This window comes from Sciurus vulgaris, assembly GCF_902686455.1.
Source record: "Sciurus vulgaris genome assembly, chromosome: 17".
Classification (NCBI taxonomy): domain Eukaryota; kingdom Metazoa; phylum Chordata; class Mammalia; order Rodentia; family Sciuridae; genus Sciurus; species Sciurus vulgaris.
Genome location: NC_136478.1, coordinates 70,251,988 through 70,273,329, shown reverse-complemented (window position 1 = coordinate 70,273,329; position 21,342 = coordinate 70,251,988).

Below are 21,342 nucleotides of genomic sequence, written 5' to 3'. Positions count from 1 at the left end.
GCAGAGCTCAAAGCAAAAGCTCTCAGGTACACTGGCACCTGTGTATTCCTGTGCTGGATCCTCCACCTGCTGGTAAATATCATTGTTCCTTTATGTGCAACTGCAATTAGTGTTGACATTAACATCACAAAGAGAAGTGATATTGAATACTGTTCTGGTGGTAATGATGAGATAAATGATTATGTAATAAATGCAATAATTGCAGCATTACTGTCTTTCCCTGATGTGCCGTGTTTGTGGATCATGCCCTGGGCCAGTGGCTCCATGGTTTTTATCCTGTACAAGCACAAGCAGAGGTTCCAACACCTCCATGGCAAGAGTCCCTCCCCCAAATCCTCCCCTGAGTCCAGAGCTACTAAAACTGTCCTTCTTCTGGTGTTCACCTTTGTGTCTCTGTACACGCTCTCCTTCACCATGCACATTTGGTGAGCTGTTTCTGGTAACCCCAGTCAGCTCTTGGTGCACCTCTCTGCCTTAACCAATGCATGTTTTCCTGCTCTCAGCCCCTTTATTTTCATGAGCAGAGATGCCAATGTGTCTAGGCTCTGTTGGAGTAGAACCTCCACAAGTGTCCTCAAAATCATGTGACATGTACACACCTGCCCAATGTCCTGCTGTTAATGTATTCATCTCCCTAAACCATCAATTAAGACAAATTCAGAATCTGAAAAATTACACACATATGTAACCTTATGAATAGTTATTCTATGTGTGTGCATGTGTGTCTCTGTGTCCATGTTTCAAAATACACTGATTGTCAACAAGCTAGAGTGTTGGAAAATTGCACGTTTCTACATGAAAAATAATATGAAATAATGAACTCTTATATTGTTTTACCTTTTGTGTAAAACACAAATCAATGTGTTTTTGATGAATGTTTTACATTTCTTAAATTATCTAAATATATAGACAAATATTTGTTCTCAGTAGAAAAGCTTTTGTCTGTTTTCTTAAGTAAATAATGGAATCACCTAGAACTAAATTCATCAACTTATTGTTTACCTTCATGACACCTGCTTTATTTTCCTTTATCTTAATATCTTCTTTAATAAACCAAATGGAATCCTACATTTCAGTCTTTTTCTGTGAAAGTGTTGCAGTTATTACATTTTAATTTCTAACCTAAAAATGGCAGCTTATTTTAAAATGCTGATCAGAGTTTCAAGCAAATGAATATTTATGGATAATATAACAGTGGACTACTTTCCTGCCCTCTACTTTAAACAAGTTCAGACTTGGATAAAATTACTTAAAGGTCCATGCACAGGTCATTGCTGCAGAGTGTGATGGAATTTTAAAAACGGGACACACTCTGTAGAGTCTTTCTGGAAGAAATCAGGACATGTTCTGCTCACAGATTTTTCCTCAGGAGTGTTCTTTCTGGTCACCCTCTTCTAAGGTGAGCACTATTCAGACATCTATCAGCAGAGAGCATTGAAACCTCTTGTTTACTTTATGCAACTTTTATACACCAGGAAATATTTTGGTTGGATTTAAATGTTCTAGGTTGTTTTAAATTCATGTGTAGTTTACATATAATTGTTTTACAGCACTGAATTCCATTGTTTATGTCAGCTTCATTGATGTAACTCTCCACTACAGATGCACATGTGAGTGTTAAGGAAGAGTGCTTGGTGTGTAAATTATGGAGAGTCTTTTGGTGACACACAGAAGAACCCATGCACATATGCATAGTTGTGGAAGTGGTGTGGATATGTTTAGATCTCTTCAGCATTAGGCGACACTGTAAAGTATGATTGTAAATGGTTTGTATGAATGCCACTCAGTTCCAATGTGCACTTCCCAATGTGTGGACTACAAGTAGCTGATGGAGCACCTGTGGAGCTTTCATGCTCCTTCCTCATTGATGCTAAGGGCTGGACTCCATTCCCAGTAGGAAATTGATATCTCCTTTTGTCCATTTTCATCTGTCACAACAGGAATATTAGCAGTATGACAGCTCATGAACTCATGGTGAGAATTTGTCCCAAATGTAAGACTGTGGAAGATGGAAAGGAGCCTGGCTCTGATGTCTAAGGCAAAATATATTAAGGGTCAACCTTGGGGTCAGCCTGTGGGGCAGTGGTACCACCTTGCCTACTATGCTTTAAGCCCTGAGTTAAATCCCCAGTGTCATGAAAATAAGGGTAAACTTGACAGTAACACAAAGAAAAAAGAAAACAATTTATTGCAAACAGACACATTAAGTAAGGACACCAAAAGCAAAGATTCTAAAGTTCCAAACATATAACAGTTCAGTAGGAAACGTGGACAAGGTCCTTGTCCTGGGGCTTCTTATTTGAGACTGCCATTTTTCCTCTTGCTACTTTGGGTTTTCTTCTCAGGCAAGATAACCTTGACAATTCCTGACTTCTGCTTGAGAAGCTGCCCTTGAAATCATCAGCAATACCCTTCCCCTATCCCACCACATCCTTAGGCACAAGGATCTCATCAATAGAAAAGTTCTCACTTATGTGTTCTTTGTCACAGAAGAGGTTCAAGAACAACCTCTGGTATGGAGAACAAAATGGGGGCTTTTTGTTGCATCTAGGTGTTCTTCCCTGCCTCCAAAACAGGAACTCTTGCTACAGTAATGGGAATATGGGCTGCCATACCCTGCCCTGTCCCTAATGCAACTAGGCAGAGCCTGTTACCTCCCTTTGGGATGGATACTAAACTCAGCTCTATGAATGCAATCAGATGAATGGATAACAAAATTGTAAATATAAACAATAGAATATTATTGGGCCTTAAGAAGAATTAAATTATGTCATTTGCAGGTAAATGGATGGAATTGGAGAATATCATGGTAAGTCAAAGAAACCAATGCCGAAAAACCAAAGGCTGAATGGTTTCTCTGATAAGTGGATGATGTTACCTAATGGGAGTGGGAGGTTGGGGTGTAAGAGAAGAATGAAGGAACCTTGGATTATGTAGAGGAAAATGAGAGAGTGGAGGGGGCAAGGGCATGAAAGGGGTGAAAAGAGACAGACATCATTACCCTATGTACATATATGATTACAGAATGCTGTGAATCTACATAGTATACAACCATAGAAACAAAATGTTGTACCCCATTTTTGTACAATGAATCAAAATGCAGTCTGCAAAAATAAAAAAAAGTAAATAGAAATTTAAAAATAAAGAAACCCCTATGGTTGGCCCTGGACTCATCTTACATTCAACACAAACACTTAATTGAAACACCACTGGCTTTTCTACCATGACTGAATTCACAGTGGTGACAATGGTGAATATATTTCCTACAACTGGCTGTGATCCTCACTGGAAGTCTGGACTGAGAGCACTTAGACTAGTCTTACCTTTGGAGCTTCCATGTGCTTGTCAGTCATGTGGTGTCCACAGCCTTCCCTAAGACATTTCAGTTCTGCAGGTTTGCATTGAAACCAATAAATTAATTCCTTTAAGAACTTTCTGGTGATGGCAATGTTCCTCCCTCTGCATTCAACATGACCAACACTAAGCTAACATGACTTACAGAAAGCAGGTACTGCCCACGTTTCCTCACCACCGGATACATTTTATCATCCCAAATTCTATGTCCATTTGTTCCCAGGGAAGAATGCTAATAATCTTTTTGAAAGACCACAGTTTTTGCTGCTTTCTAGTTTATGAAATGTGGTAAAGGCAGTTTTGTAAGAAAGTCTGCTTTTGGAAATCACTGTGTTTATGTACATTAATGCAAGTGAACCTGTACTGCATGATCAGAAGTGTGTTTTGGTGCCATTGGCTGGAACCTCAATTATGTTCTGAGTTAATCTTCACAATATACAGAGAGGTGGGTACTAAGTGTCCCATAATTCACAGAATAATTTAGATGATACCCTGTAAATTTGTATCTCCTCTCTTCCTTATCATTGTTTTAAGGCATTGGTATAAAATAAGGTGAATGACATGGATATGAAGATACAGAAAGGAAGGTTGGTGAAGTGGATTAAGCGAATCACTTAAAATTTATTTTCTTATGTTTTGTTGGCAGGATATTTGTACATTAAATTTTGAGGAACAGTGTGATATTAGGATTTGTGTTTATATTGGATAGTGATCAATTCAGACTAATTAGCATATCTATGTTCTTCAAGTTTCATCATCTGTTTATGATGAGTACCTTGAATTTCCACATTTCTTATTATTTTGAGATTTATGATGCATTTTGTTTACTGTATTTACCCTTTTTTCTCTAGAACAAGAGAACTGATTCCTCCTCAAGCAATTAACACACCGTTCCCACAGATTATACCACTTCTCTCCAGTATCCAGTATCTACTATTTTGCACTTAACTTTCAAGAGATCTATTTGTTTACACTCCACCTGAGTGATATTGTGTGGTGCTTGTTAATCTGTGTTGTTTCCCTTAAAATGATGTTCTCCAGTTCCTACCTGTGGATTTATTCCAATCAAAAGACTTCACCATTCCTTTTATGGCAGAACAGTCTTTCATTTTCATTCACTTGTATATAAAAATTTAAATTGATTCAAAATCCTGGCTGTACTGAATTGTGCTGCAAATAATCTTGGAATACAGATGCCTTGGGACACACTGAGTTCATTTCTTTCAGCTTATTTTCACCATTGGGCTGGCTGGATCCCATGGAAACTGTAGTTTCAGCTTTAGAGAAACTTTCCTATTGCTCCCCTCAATGGCTGTACTTATTGCCCTCCACACCAAGAGAGCACCAGGGTACATTTCCCCAGTACTTGTGATGTTCTATGGTAGATCACAGCCATTCTATAGGGTGCAAGGTGGTATCTCAATATGGCACAGATAATCTTTTCCTAAGAACTAAACATATTGACTATTTTTCATACGTTTACTTGCCATTGGTATGTAGTCTAAGCAGAAATAACTGGTAAATCACAAAGCCATTTTATCATTAGGTTATTCACTGTTTTCCTCTTGTGTTTTGTTGATTACTTTTTTAGTGGAATTCATTTTGACATAATCATACATGCATTAGTTCCTCTTTAAAGGTCTGCTCTAACTCATACCCAGCCCTCTAATGTCATTTTTGATGAACAAATAGTACTTTTTAAAAATCTTGTTTTTGAAATTCGTTATACATGACAATATAAAGCATTTTGACATATTGTACACAATTGCACATAATTTTCCATTCCTCTGGTTTTACAGGCTGCTGAATCACGCCAGTAGTGTAATCATACATGTATATAAGGTAACAATGTCTGTCTTATTCTTACAAACTTTCCCATTCCCACTGCTCAAACCATCCCCTCACTCCCCTCTGCATAAGCCAAGTTCCTTCATTCTTCCCGACTCACCCCCATTATGGATCAGCATCCACTTATCAGTGAAAGCATTTGTTCTTTGGGATTTTGGGATTGGCTTATTTCGCTTAGCATGTCATTCTCTAGTTCCATCCATTTTTCTTCATATACCCTAATTTCACTCTTTTTTTGTGATTGAGTTATACTCCATTGTGTATACATATACAGTTTCTTTATCCATTCATCCATTGAAAAGCATCTACATTGGTTTTACAATCTAACTATTGTAAATTGAACTGCTATTAACATTGTTGTGGCTGCATCACTATGGTACATTGATTTTAATTCCTTTGGGTATAAACTGAGAAGTAGCATAGATGGGTCAAATGGTGTTTCCATCCCAAGTTTTCTGAGGAATATCCGTACTGCTTTCCAGAGTGGTTACACCAATCTGCAGTCCCACCAGCAATGTATGAGTGTACATTTTCCCACACATGCTCACCAACATTTATTGTTGTTTGTATTCTTGATAATTGCCATTTCGACGAGTGAGATGGAATCTTAGAGTGGTTTTAATTTGCATTTCTGTAATTGCAAGATTTAATAAACATTTTTCCATGTTTTTGTTGATTGTATTTCTTCTTCTGTGAAGTATCTGTTCATTTTCTTAGCCCATTTATTGAGCTGGTAATTTGTTTTTTGTTGTTAAGTTTTTGAGTTCTTCATGTATTCTGGACAGTAGTGCTTTATGTGAGGTGTGTGTGGTAAAGATTTCTCCCATTCTGTAGGCTCTCTCTTTGCATTATTATTTCCTTTGCGGAGATGGAGCTTTTAAATTGGAACCCATCCCTTTTAGTTTTACTTCTTGAGCTTAAGGAGTTGTGTTAAGAAAGTCAGAGTGACACTCTGCAGTGGGAAGAACCACACGGAAGTGGTGGGGTGTTTGATTTCCATCACCCCTAGGGAGAAAGGATTGGGGTCCTGCTGATCTTCCAGTTCCCCTCATCCAATGTCTTATTGCTCATTGTCTGGCACCTACCATTTGCCTGCCTTTTGACTGTCCATCACCTGCCTTTCACCTTCTCATCACCATCACCTGAGGTCCACCTGCCAGTCATCCAACAGTAACCAGCAGACTGACTGCAGACCACCAGTGGAGCACCAGCTGCCTGCTGTTGTCTGGAAGTCCACTGTCACAGTACTTGCAGGTTTGGTCACATGTGGCTGCCACCATTTTGAAATAGCCAGGACCTGTAAAGCCCCTGGCTGGACTGACTGAGACCCATCTCCAGAACTCCTCACCTGACTGACTACTCCCTGCCTCTGGGGCCCTCAGACTGACTGACTGCTCTCCACCACCAGGACCAACAGAATGATGGACAGTGCAGTACCATGAGGACCCCCAGACTGACTGCACCCCACTCCAGTATCCTGCAACCTAACTGACCACACTCCACATTCAAGGCCCTGTCTGAACAACCACATCCTGCCTCCAGGATCTCCAGCCAACTATGTCCACACCCTGCACTGCAGTTCCCCATTTGCCAACACATTTGGAAGCCAGTGTGGTCATCTTAGATAATCATGGAAGCCATAAATTCCATCTTGAAGTAGGGCAAATATCATGCTGAGTTGCCTGGTGGAGACTGGAAGCTCATTGTCAGGTACCTCTCATACATCAGGCTACTGAAGACTGGGAAGTTTGAATACTATATGACTGTTATAATGTAGATATTTTTTCTCTTTATTGAAAAATTTTAAGTTTTTCTTTTTTTACTTGCTCTATTTTCCTTTTGTTTACCTGTTCCCTCAGATTCTCTTTCTCCCTTTTCACATGCTAAGAAAAAGCTACTTTTTTAATTTAATAATGTATTTTTTTTATTGTAAACAAATGGGATACATATTGTTTCTCTGTTTGTACATGGCGTAAAGGCATACCATTTGTGTAATAATAAATTTACATACAGTAATGTTGTTTGATTCATTCTGTTATTTTTTCCCTTCCCCCCACCCCTCCCACCCCTCTTTTCCCTCTATACAGTCCTTCCTTCCTCCATACTTTCCCCCCTCCCTAACCCTAACTCTAACCCTAACACTAACCCTCCCCTCCCCCCATTATATGTCATCATCCACTTATTAGTGATATCATTCGTCCTTTGGCTTTTTGAGATTGGCTTATCTCACTTAGCATGATACTCTCCAATTTCATCCATTTGCCTGCAAATGCCATAATTTTGTCATTCTTTATGGCTGAGTAATATTCCATTGTATATATATATACCACAGTTTCTTTATCCATTCATCAATTGAAGGACATCTAGGTGGGTTCCACAGTCTGGCTATTGTGAATTGAGCAGCTATGAACATTGATGTGGCTGTATCTCTATAGTATGGTGATTTTAAGTCCTTTGGGTATAGGCCAAGGAGTGGGATAGCTGGGTCAAATGGTGGTTCCATTCCAAGTTTTCTAAGGAATCTCCACACTGCTTTCCAGAGTGGCTGCACTAATTTGCAGCCCCACCAGCAATGTATGAGTGTACCTTTCTCCCCGCATCCTCGCCAACACCTGTTGTTGATTGTATTTTTGATAATTGCCATTCTAATTGGGGTGAGATGGAATCTTAGGGTGGTTTTGATTTTCATTTCTCTTATTACTAGAGATGGTGAACATTTTTCCATACGTTTGTTGATTGCTTGTAGATCTTCTTCTGTGAAGTGTCTATTCATTTCCTTAGCCCATTTGTCAACTGGATTATTTGTATTATTAGAGTAGAGTTTTTTGAGTTCTTTATAGATTCTGGAGATTAGTGCTCTATCTGAAGTATGATTTGCAAAGATATTCTCCCACTCTGTAGGCTCTTTCTTCACATTGCTGCTAGTTTCCTTTGCTGAGAGAAGGCTTTTTAGTTTGAATCTATCCCAGTTATTGATTCTTGCTTTTATTTCTTGTGCTATGGGAGTCCTGTTAAGGAAGTCTGGTCCTAAGCCGACATGTTGAAGATCTGGACCTACTTTTTCTTCTATAATCTGCAGGGTCTCTGGTCTGATTCCGAGGTCCTTAATCCATTTTGAGTTTAGTTTCATGCATGGTGAGAGATATGGGTTTAGTTTCATTCTGTTGCATATGGATTTCCAATTCTCCCAGCACCATTTGTTGAAGAGGCTATCTTTTCTCCATTGCATATTTTTGGCCCCTTTGTCTAGTATGAGAAAATTGTATTTATTTGGGTTTGTGTCTGTGTCCTCTATTCTGTGCCATTGATCTACCTGTCTATTTTGGTACCAATACCATGCCGTTTTTGTTACTATTGCTTTGTAGTAGAGTTGAAGATCTGGTATTGTGATACCCCTGTTTTGCTCTTTCTGCTAAGGATTACTTTAACTATTCTTGGTTTCTTATTCTTCCAGATGAATTTCATAATTGCTTGCTCTATTTCTGTAAGGTACGTCATTGGGATTTTAATTGGAATTGCATTGAATTTGTATAGCACTTTAGGTAGTATGGCCATTTTGACAATATTAAATCTGCCTATCCAAGAACATGGAAGATCTTTCCATCTTCTAAGGTGTTCTTTAATTTCTTTCTTTAGTGTTCTGTAGTTCTCATTGTAGAGGTCTTTCACCTCTTTTGTGAGATTGATTCCCAAGTATTTTATTTTTTTCAAGGCTATTGTGAATGGGATAGTTTTCCTAATTTCTCTTTCTGAAGATTCATCACTTATGTATAAAAATGCGTTGGATTTATGGGCATTGATCTTGTAACCTGCTACTTTACTGAATTCACTTATGAGTTGTAAGAGTTTTCTGGTGGAATTTCCAGGTTCCTCTAAATATATAATCATGTCATGAGTGAACAGGGATAGTTTGAGTTCTTCTTTTCCAATTCGTATCCCTTTAATTTCTTTGGTTTGTCTAATTGCTCTGGCTAGAGTCTCAAGAACGATGTTGAATAGAAGTAGTGAAAGAGGGCATCCCTCCCTTGTTCCAGTTTTTAGGGAGAATGCTTTCAGTTTTTCACCATTTAGAATGATATTAGCCATGGGCTTAACATAGATGGCCTTTACAATGTTAAGGAATGTTCCCACTATCCCTATTTTTTCTAGTGTTTTGAGCATGAAGGGGTGCTGTATTTTATCAAATGCTTTTTCTGCATCTATTGAAATAATCATGTGATTCTTGACTTTAAGTCTATTGATATGGTGAATGACATTTATTGATTTCCGGATGTTGAACCAACCTTGCATCCCTGGGATGAAACCCACTTGATCATGGTGCACTATCTTTTTAATACGTTTTTGTATGCGATTTGCTAAAATTTTGTTGAGAAGTTTTGCGTCGATGTTCATTAAGGATATTGGTCTGAAATTTTTTTTCCTTGGTGAGTCTCTGTCTGGTTTAGGTATCAGTGTGATATTGGCTTCATAGAATGAGTTTGGGAGGGTTCTCTTCTCTTCTATTTTGTGGAATACATTGAGAAGTATTGGAATGAGCTCTTCTTTAAAGGTTTTGTAGAACTCGGCTGAGAACCCATCTGGTCCCGGACTTTTCTTTGTTGGTAGGCTTTTGATGACTTCTTCTATTTCAGTACTTGAAATTGTTCTATTTAAATTGTGTATGTCCTCCTCATTCAGTTTAGGCGATTTGTATGTCTCTAGAAACCTGTTGATGTCTTTGAAATTTTCTATTTTGTTGGAGTATAGATTTTCAAAATAGCTTCTAATTATGTTTTGTATTTCAATTCTGTCTGTTGTGATATTTTCTTGTTCATTCCAAATTTCAGTTATTTGGGTTTTTTCTCGTTTTCTCTTTGTTAGTGTGGCTAAAGGTTTATCAATTTTGTTTATTTTTTCAAAGAATCAACTATTTATTTTGTCAATTTTTTGTATTGTTTTTTTGTTTCAATTTAATTGATTTCAGCTCTGAGTTTAACTATTTCCTGTCTTCTACCACTTTTGGTGCTGGTCTGTTCTTCTTTTTCTAGGGCTTTGAGCTGTAGTGTTAGGTCGTTTATTTGTTGAGTTTTACTTCTTTTATTAAATGCGCTCCATGAAATAAATTTCCCTCTAAGTACTGCTTTCATAGTGTCCCAGAGATTTTGATATGATGTTTCTTTGTTCTCATTTACCTCTAAGAATTTTTTAATTTCCTTCCTAATATCTTCTGTTATCCATTCATCATATAATAGCATATTGTTTAATCTCCAGATGTTGGAATAGTTTCTGTTTTACTCTTTCATTTATTTCTAACTTCAATCCATTATGATCTGATGGAATACAAGGTAGTGTCTCTATCTTCTTGTATTTGCTAACATTAGCTTTGTGGCATAATATATGGTCTATTTTAGAGAAGGATCCATGTGCTGCTGAGAAGAAAGTGTATTCACTCTTGGTTGGATGGTATATTCTATAAATGTCCGTTAACTCTAAATTATTGATTGTGTTGTTGAGATCTATGGTTTCTTTGTCCAAATTTTTTCTGGAAGATCTGTCCAGTGGTGAGAGAGGCATGTTAAAATCACCTAGTATTATTGTGTTATGGTCTATTTGGTTTCTGAAATTGAGAAGGATTTGTTTGACATACATGGATGAGCCACTATTTGGGGCATAGATGTTTATGATTGTTATGTCTTGCTGACTTATGCTTCCCTTAAGCAATATGAAATGACCTTCTTTATCCCTTCTGACTAACTTTGGCTTGAAGTCCACATTATCTGAAATGAGGATGGATACTCCAGCTTTTTTGCTGAGTCCATGTGTATGGTATTTTTTTCCCCATCCTTTCACCTTTAGTCTATGGGTATCTTTTTCTATGAGGTGAGTCTCTTGTAGGCAACATATTGTTGGATCCTTCTTTTTAATCCAGTCTGCCAGTCTATGTCTTTTGATTGATGAATTCAGGCCTTTAACATTCAGGGTTATTATTGAGATATGATTTGGTTTCCCAGTCATATGGTTCATTTTTAAATTTTATTTATTTATTTATTTGGCACAACTTGGTTCCTCCTTTATTTGACAATTCCTTTAGGATAATTCCTCCCTTTGCTGATTTGCTTCTTTGTTTTTCATCTCTTCCTCATGGAATATTTTGCTGAGAATGTTCTGTAATGCTGGCTTTCTTTTTGTAAATTCTTTTAGCTTTCGTTTATCTTGGAAGGATTTTATTTCATCGTCAAATTTGAAGGTAAGTTTTGCTGGGTATAAGATTCTTGGTTGGCATCCATTTTCTTTCAGGGCTTGAAAAATGTTTTTCCAGGCCCTTCTAGCTTTTAGTGTCTGGATTGAAAAATCTGCTGATATCCATATTGTTTTCTCCCTGAATGTAATTTGGTTCTTTTCTCTCACAGCCTTTAAAATTCTGTCTTTATTTTGTATGTTAGGCATTTTCATAATAATGTGCCTTGGTGTGGGTCTATTGTAATTTTGTGTATTTGGAGTCCTATAAGCCTCTTGAACTTGATTTTCCATTTCATTCTTCAGATTTGGGAAATTTTCTGATATTATTTCATTGAATAGATTGTTTATTCTTTTGTTTTGTTTCTCTAGGCCTTCCTCAATCCCAATAATTCTTAAATTTGGCCTTTTCATGATATCCCGTAGTTCTTGTAGATTCTGTTCATGATTTCATACCATCTTCTCTGTTTGTTCAACTTTGTTTCCAAGGTTAAATATTTTGTCTTCAATGTCTGAGGTTCTGTCTTCCAGGTGTTCTATCCTACTGGATATGCTTTCTATGGAGTTCTTAATTTGGTTTATTGTTTCCTTCATGTCAAGGATTTCTGTTTGTTTTTTTTCAATATCTCTAACTCTTTATTGAAATGATCTTTTGCTTACTGTATTTGCTCTTTTAATTGTCGATTGGTGTGATCATTCAATGCCTGCATTTGCTCTTTTATCTCATCATTCAGTGCGTGCATCTGCTCTTTCATCTCATCATTCAGTGTGTGCATTTGCTCTTTCATCTCATCGTTTGCTTCCCTGATCATTTTAATTATGTACATTCTGAACTCCTTTTCTCTAATTTCTTCTGCCATGCTCTCATTGAGTTTTATTGATGTAACATCTAGATTTGTTTGCAGCATTTTCTTTCCATGTTTTCTCATATTGTTCAGGTATCAGTGGACCATTGAGATATTTCAGATTTCGTCTATTGACTTACAATGTCCTTGAAGATTTCTATATATATATCCCCGCTTAGCCTTCAGTAGGCTGAAGTCTTGAAGGAAGTTGATAATGTGGTGCGCCACAAAGAAGCTTCCTCTCTAGGAGTGGTGGCCTTCAGGTGGGGTATATTCCCTGCTAGTGGGCAGAGGTGCTCCACTTGTTGACCAATGGTCATCTAAAGGGGAACTGGGCTGCGGGCTGAGGCAAAGCCTGTTTGGGCCTGTGTCTCTGGTTTTACCGTCCTTGTGGGGAAACCTCACCCGGCAGGGAAGACTCACCCGGTGGGGAGGTCTCGCTGGTCAGTTCCCCTCCTAGAGGTTTCCCTCATTTTACAGCTACCGCCTGGGCTGGGCTGCCTTCCCTTGTAAAGTTCCAGGGGCCCGGCCCTAAGTCTTGGGCCTGGGAGCCTCACCCTTCGCAGATGAATCTCCTTAGGCTGCCCCTCCTCAGAGAATCTGCCCGCAGTCCTGGAACCTTTGCTCCACCCCTAAGCATGTCTCTGTGGGGCTCTTCCACCAAGATGCCTCCTAGATCCTGGGACCCTGCTCTGCACCTAATCGCCTGGCTATGTGGCCCCTCCTCTGAGCAGCCACCTGGAGCCCCGTACAATCGCTCTGTGTCCCAGAGACCCGCCACATGCCTCTTCCTCCAGACAGCCGCCCGGTGTTCCGGTGTGGTCACTAGGAGTCCAAGCAACTCACTGTGTGCCTCCTCCTCCCACCAACCGCCCATAGCCCTGGGCAATCACTCCGAGTTGAAGTGACCCTCCCCGTTCCTCCTCCTCCTCCAGGTAACCCCCTGGTTGTTCAGTAGCAGTCGCTCTGAGTGGCTCTGAATCCACATCACCCGTTGCATGCCTTCTCTGGGCAGCCGCCCAGACCTCTGGTGCGGCCACTCGAGACCAAGCGACCCACCATGCTCCTCCTCCAGGCAGCCCCCCTGTGTTCAGGAGCGGTCGTTTTAAGTCCAAACAACTCACCAGTCGCCTCCTCCTCTAAGCAGCCACCTGGAGCTCTAATGCAGTCACTGTGAGTCCAAACGACCCACCGCGCTCCTCCTCCTCCTCCTCCTCGTCCTACTCTTCCGGGCAGGCCCCGGTGTTCAGAAACAGTCGCTCTGAGTCCAAACAGCTTGCCACGCTGCTTCTCCTCTGGAAACCGCCTGTAGCTCTGGTGTAGTCACTCCGAATCCAAGTGGCCACACTCCTCCTCCTCCTCCTCCTCAGGGCAGGAGTGTTCAGAAGTGGTCGCTCTGAGTCCAAACAGCTCTCCTCACTGCTCCTCCCCTTGGCAGCTGCCGGAGCCCCAGTGGTTGCTCCGAGTCCCAGCGCTGTGCTGAGCGGCCTCCTCTCCGATGCTCCCAGTTGTCCGAGTTCACTGCTGCAGCGGGGGGAGGGGCGTCTCGCTGGCAGCTCTACTTCACAAAGTTCCCTGCGTTCTGGGACTACCGCCCCATCTGGGACGCCTCCCCAATGGGAGAGACTCACCCAGCTGCTTTGAGTTGGTCCCAAGTCTCTCAATATCTCCTCTTTTGACTCCTGAGTCCTGGAGCAACATGAAATGCAGCCACCCTCTAGGCCGCCATCTTGAAATGCCCAAAAAGCTACTTTTGATTATAATTACACTCTTTCTACAATCTAGAATTTCTATATATTCTTTTCTTTTTCCATTAACAGCTACATCCTACACTCATTCCCATCCTTTTCTTCCTCCTTCAGAAATTATAGAGCTCATTGCAAATCTATTTGTTATACTGTAGATAATAATTAAACTCATTCTGTTTATTATGACAATACTGTTAATGTACTCATAGGGGCTCTTTGGTTTAGAGTTGCATATTGTCTGTACTGGGCAATGCTAATATTGATCTCCCCCTTAAAGAAAAAGTTTTGGAAATCTATAGGGCCACTATAAGCCTATAGGGAGAGACTGCAGTACCCCAGATCTGCACTGCTAGAGGGGAAAATACATTAACTAACATGAAAAAACAAGGGAAGAAAATGATCCAAACAAACATAGATTATGTATTAACAGAATTCAGTGACAGTATGGTGGAAGAAATGTCAGAAAAGGAGTTCAGAATATACATAATTAAAATGATTAATGAAGCAAAGGATGAGATAAGAGAGCAAATGCAGACAATCAAGGATCACACTAAAAAGCAGTTGAAAGAGCAACTGCAAGAAGCAAAAGATCATTTCAACAGATAGATATTCACTAAACAACAACAACAACAACAACAAAAAACAACCCAAATGGAAATCCTTGAAATGAAGGAAAGCAAAAAAAGCAAATTAAAAACTAAATGGAAAGTATCACCAACAGACTAGACTACTTGGAAGAGAAAACCTCAGACAAGGAAGACAAAATATTTAATCTTGAAAATAAAGTTGCCCAAACAGAGAAGATGGTAAGAAATCATGAACAGAACCTCCAAGAAGTATGGGACATCATGAAAAGACCAAATTTAAGAATTATTGGGATTGAGGAAGGCACAGAGATACAAACCAAAGGAATGAACAACCTATTCAATGAAATAATATTAGAAAATTTCCCAATCCTGAAGAATGAAATGGAAAATCAAATACAAGAGGCTTACAGAACACCAAATGCACAAAATTACAACAGATCCATACCAAGGCACATTAATACTGCAGATGCCTAACATACATAATAAAGATAGTTTTTGAAGGTTGCAAGAGAAAAGCATCAGATTACATATAGGGGGAAAACAATATGTATATCAGCAGATTTCTTAGCCTAGGCTCTAAAAGATAGAAGGGCCCGGAAAAGCATTTTTCAATCCCTGAAAGAACATGGGTGCCAAACAAGAATTCTATACTCATCAAAAGTAACCTTCAGATATGAAGATGAAATAAAATCCCTTCATGATGAACAAAAGTTAAAAGAATTTACATATAGCCTGTGCTACAGTATAGTTTCAAAAAAAATAGTCTATGAGGAGAAAATGAAAAGTAACAATAGAGGTTAGCAAAGGGATGAACTACCTTAAAGGAGAAACCAAGTCATGTTAAAAAACAAAAGTAAGTCCAAGTGACTGGGAATACCCTGAAATAATAACCCTGAAAGTTAATGGCCTAAACTCATCACTCAAAAGACACAGACAGGCAGAATGGATTAAAAAGAAAGAACCAACCATATGCTGCATTCAAGAGACTCATCTCTTTGATAAGGACACCCACAGACTAATGGTGAAAGGATGGGGAAAAACCTACCATGCACATGGACTCAGTAAAAAAGTGGGAGTTTTCATCCTTATTTCAGATAAAGTGGACTTTAAGCCAAAGATAGTCAGAAGGAACAGAGAATTACTTTCCATACTGCTTAAGGAAACCATAAATCATGAAGACATAACAATCTTAAATTTTATGGCCCAAACAACAGTGCATCCATGTACATCAAACAAATCCTTCTGAATGCCAGTAATCAAATAGACCACAACACAATAATTCTGGTGTGACTTTAACACACCATTGTCACCAGTATATAGATATTCCAAACAAAAACCAACCAAAGAAACCATAGAACTCAATAACACAATCAATAACCAAGACTTAACCTACATAGATAGAATATTCCATCCATCAATGAGTGAATTCGCTTTCTTCTCCGCAGCACTTTGAACTTCTTGAAAAAAGACCATATGTTATGCCACAAAGCAGCCCTTAGGAAATGAAAAAAAAATAGAGATACTGCCTTATGTTCTATCAGATCATAATGGACTGAGAGTAGAAATGAATGACAAAATAAAAATACAGAAATTACTCCAACACCTGAAGACTAAATAATATGCTATTGAATGAAACATGGATAACAGAAAATATCAGGGAGGAGATAAATAATTCTTAGAGGTCAATGAGAATTATGACACAACATATCAAAATCTCTGGGACACTATGAAATTGGTGCTAAGGGGAAAATTCATTGCATGGAGCACATTCCAGAAAAGAATGAAAAGTCAACAACTAAATGACCTAACATTACAGCTCAAAGCCCGAGAAAAGAAGAATAGAATAACAGTAGAAGTAGTAGAAGACAGGAAATAATTAAAATCAGAGCTGAAATCAATGAAATTGAAACAAAAGAAACAATTCAAAAAATTGACAAAACAAAAAGTTGGTTCTTTGAGAAAGTAAACAAAATAGACAAACCCTTAGCCACACTAACAAAGAAAAGGAGAGAAAATTCAAATTACTAAAATTTGTGATGAAAAAGGAAATATCATGACAGACACCACTGAGATACATAACAATGAGAAGCTAGCTTGAAAATCTGTATTCCAACAAAATAGAAAGTACCGAAGATAGTGACAAATTTCTAGAGACATATGCTCCTCCCAAAATGAACCAAGAGGACATACACAATTTAAACAGATCAGTATCTAGCAATGCAATAGAAGTCATTAAATATGTACCAACCAAGAAAAGCCCAGGACCAGATGGAATCAAAGCTGAGTTCTACAAGAAATTCAAAGAAGAACTTATTCCAATACTTCTCAAAGTATTGCAGGAAATAGAAAAGGAGGGTACCCTACCAAACTCATTCTATGAACCTAATATCACCCTCATACCAAAACCAGTCAAAGACACATCAAGGAAAGAAAATTTCAGACCAATATCCTTCATAAATATAGATGCAAATATCCTTAACAAAATATTGCCAAACCATATCCAAAAACATATTGAGAAAATCATGCACCATGATCAAGTGGAGTTCATCCCTGGAATGCAAGGATGGTTTAACATTCGTAAATCAAAAAACGTAATCCATCATGTCAATAGACTTAAGGATAAGAATCTTTGGTTATATCAACTGATGCAGAAAAAGCGTTTGACAAAATACAACACCCCTTCATGCTCAAAACACTAGAAAAAATAGGGATAGTAGGAACATACCTGAACATTGTAAAGGCTATTTATGCTAAGCCCATGGCCAACATCATTCTTAATGGAGAAAAACTGAAACCATTTCATTTAAAAATGGGAACAAGACAGGGATGTCCTCTTCCACCACTTCTATTCAACATTGTCCTCAAAACTCTAGCCAGAGCAATTAGGCAGACTGAAGAAATTAAAGGGATATGAATAGGAAATTAGGAACTTAAGCTGTCACTATTTGCTGATGACATGATTCTATATTTAGAGGATCAAAAAACTCCTCCAGAAAACTTCTAGACCTCATCAGTGAATTCAGCAAAATAGCAGGCTATAAAATCAACACACATAAATCTAAAGCATTTTTATATGCAAGCAACAAAACATCTGAAAGGGAAATGTGGAAAACATGTCCCTTTGCAATAGTCTCAAAATAAAATAAAATACTTGGGCATCAATCTTAACAAAGAGGTAAAAGATCTCTACAATGAAAACTTCAAAACCTTGAAGAAAGAAATTGAGAAAGACCTTAGAAAATGGAAAGATCTCCCATGTTCTTGAATAGGCAGAATTAATAATGTCAAAATGGCCATACTATCAAAAATGTTATACACATTCAATGCAATTTCAATTAAAATCTCAATGATGTATTTAACAGAAATAGAGTGAGCAATCATGAAATTCATCTGGAAGAATAAGAAACCCCAAATAGCTAAAGAAATCCTTAGCAGGAAAAATGAGACAGGGGGTATCACAATACCCGATCTTCAAGTATACTACAAAGCAATAGTAACAAAATAGCGGCATGATATTGGCACCAAAATAGACAGGAAGATCAAAGTTACAGAATAGAGGACAGGAACACAAACCCAAATAAATACCATTTTCTCATATTAGACAAAGGTACCAAAAATATGCAATGGAGAAAAGATAGCCTGTTCAACAAATGGTGCTAGGAAAACAGGAAATCCATATGCAACAGAATGAAACTAAACCCCTATCTCTCACCCTGCACAAAACTCAAGTCACAATGGATCAAGAACCTTGAAATCAGACCAGAGACCCTGCATCTTATAGAAGAAAATGTAGGTCAAAATCTTCACCTTGTTGGCTTAGGCTCAGACTTCCTTAACATGACTCCCATAGCACAAGAAATAAAAGCAAGAATCAACTGGATAGATTCAAACTAAATAGCTTTCTCTCAGCAAAGGAAACTATCATCAATGAGGAGAGAGAGCCTACAGAGTGGGAGAATATCTTTGCCACTCAAACTTCAGATAGAGCACTAATTTCCAGAATATATAAGGAACTCAAAAAACTCTACACCAAGAATACAAATAAGGCAATCAACAAATGGTCTAAGGATATGAACAGATGTTTCACAGAAGAAGATCGACAAACAATGAACAAACATATGAAAAAATGTTCCACATCTTTAGTAATAAGAGAAATGCAAATCAAAACTACACTAAGATTCCATCTCACCCCCCGTAAAATGGCGATTATCAAGAATACAAGCAACAATAGGTATTGGAGAGGATGTTGGGAAAAGGGTACACTCATACATTGCTGGTGGGGATGCAAATTAGTGCAGCCACTCTGGAAAACAGTGTGGAGATTCTTTAGAAAATTTAGAATGGACCTACCATTTGACCCAGCTCTCCCATTCCTCGGCCTATACCCAAAGGACTTAAAATCAGCATACTACAGAGATACAGCCACATCGATGTTCATAGCTGCTCAATTCACAATAGGAAGATTGTGGAATCAACCTAGATGCCCTTCAACCGATGAATGGATAAATAAACTGTGGTATGTATATACAATGGAATATTACTCAGCTATAAAGAATGATAAAATTATGGCATTTGCCTGCAAATGGGTGAATTTGGAGAATATCATGCTAAGTGAGGTAAGTCAATCTCAAAAAACCGAAGGATGAATTATCTTGCTGATATGCAGTTGATGACACATAACCGGGTTGCGAGGGAGGCAATAGTGGAGGAAGGAGGGACTGTATAGAGGAAAAAGAGGGGTGGGAGGGGTAGGGGGAAGGAAAAAATAACAGAATGAATCAAACATCATTACCCTATGTAAATGTATGATTACGTAAATGGTATGCTGTTACTCCATGTACAAACAGAAACAACATGTATCCCATTTGTTTACTATAAAAATAAATGAAAAAAAGAATAAAGAATGGTCAAATATCTTTGCTAGTAATATTCTCATTGGGGTTATATCAAGAATGTACAACATAATGAAAACTTGAATACCAAAAACTCCCCAAGAATACATTCAAATAATAAATGGGAAAAAAGCACTAAATAGACATATCTCCAAAGGAAAATTCCAAATAGTCAAATTATACTAAAAATTGCTAACCATTCCTCTCAATCAGGGAAAATCATATCATATCTATATTGAGATTTCATCCATTCTACTGAGAGTGACAATCACCTAGAAGAGAAATAGTAAATTTTAGGGTACACTCGAACATTTTTGTTGGACTGCAAATTAGCACAACTCCTTTGAAAATCACTATGTTATGGTGCATCCCATGCTTGATACTCATCCAAAGAACAAGAATCACTCTACTCTACTGATTCAGAAACACTAATTTTTATTGTAACCCAATTTACAACAGCTAATTTATGGAAGCAACCCACTTGCCTGTTCACAGATGAATGGATGAAGAAAATGTGGCATATATACACAATGGAGTTTTCCTCAGTCTTCAAGAAAAATAAACGTTTGCCATTCATTGGAAAATCAATGAAACTGGAGAATATCATGGCAAGTGAAAAAAGCTAAATTCAGAAAGTTAAGAGTTAAAGAGTTGAATGTTTTTTCTCATATGCAGAAACTAGTACAAAGGAAAAAAAAAAAGAAAATGAGGGGACAGACAGATTGTAGGAAAACTGATGGGAGATCAGTGGATTAAAAGAAGGGAATTGACAGGGAGGAAGGAGGATTGGAGCAGGGAGGTAATGAGAAATAAAAATGACCAAAACTTACTTTGTACATATATGCATATGACACAGTGAATTCCACCTTTAATGCATGTCTATACAGCACCAAATAAAAATAAGTAAATACCAGAAAGACCAGTAGGGAGTGAAATGGAACAAATTATATTTCATGCTTGTATGAATAGGTCAAAATGATCCCTCTGTCACGTATAACTATTGTTGGCATCAGATCTGCTATTTTGCTGTCACCAAGTAATTGGTCCAGATTGCTAGCCTGCAAACCTCCTCACCAACCATTGGTCTGTTGGTATTAGCCCATGAAATTTCACTATTTAATAGCTCCCCCAACATTTTCTTGCTCTCTCCTCCTGGCTTTCACTCTCTCTCTCACTTTGCAGGGAATCACTGTGCCTGTCCACTTCATAAAATCTCTTGCATGAGTTACAATGTCTGGAGTGGTTTCTGGGAGCTTTCCTTGGTGCCATGACTTGATGGGCTCTTCTACCACCACTTAGGTCTGTAGCCCCAGACCCCCAGTGCTGGTCTCACCTTCCATTCACCCAGATGCTCTCCTCCGCATCAACCACGAGCTTAAGATTGGTGAGTTTTCCCCTAGGTTGGCTTAAACACTCCTCTACTGACCTGAGATATGACCATTGATCATACAGCACCCTCAAGGCAGTTGAGGAGTGGGGGTTCCCTCAGCCATGACTTTTACAGTTACAGCTTGCCCCCTTAGTTGACCTTATCTGACTGGTGTGTCCCTGATCTTTATGGTGGAGATTCTCTCTCAGGGTTGAGGCTTCTCTTCAAGCTTGCTCTCAAAAATCCTGATGTCAGGTCCTCAACTCTCTTGGCTTTTGCCCAGCACACACTGATATTTTGGTGATGACCCTGCCACTGTGCTTCTTTTTTTGTCTCCAGACAACTAGTCTTTGACCTTCGGACACCATGGACACTGACTCAGCTCTATCTGTCTCCACCATGGGATCTGGGTCCTCCATTCTCCCAGATTCACCCCCAGAGTGTCTACTAGACAATCTTAAACCCCTTTACCTGACCCCAGCC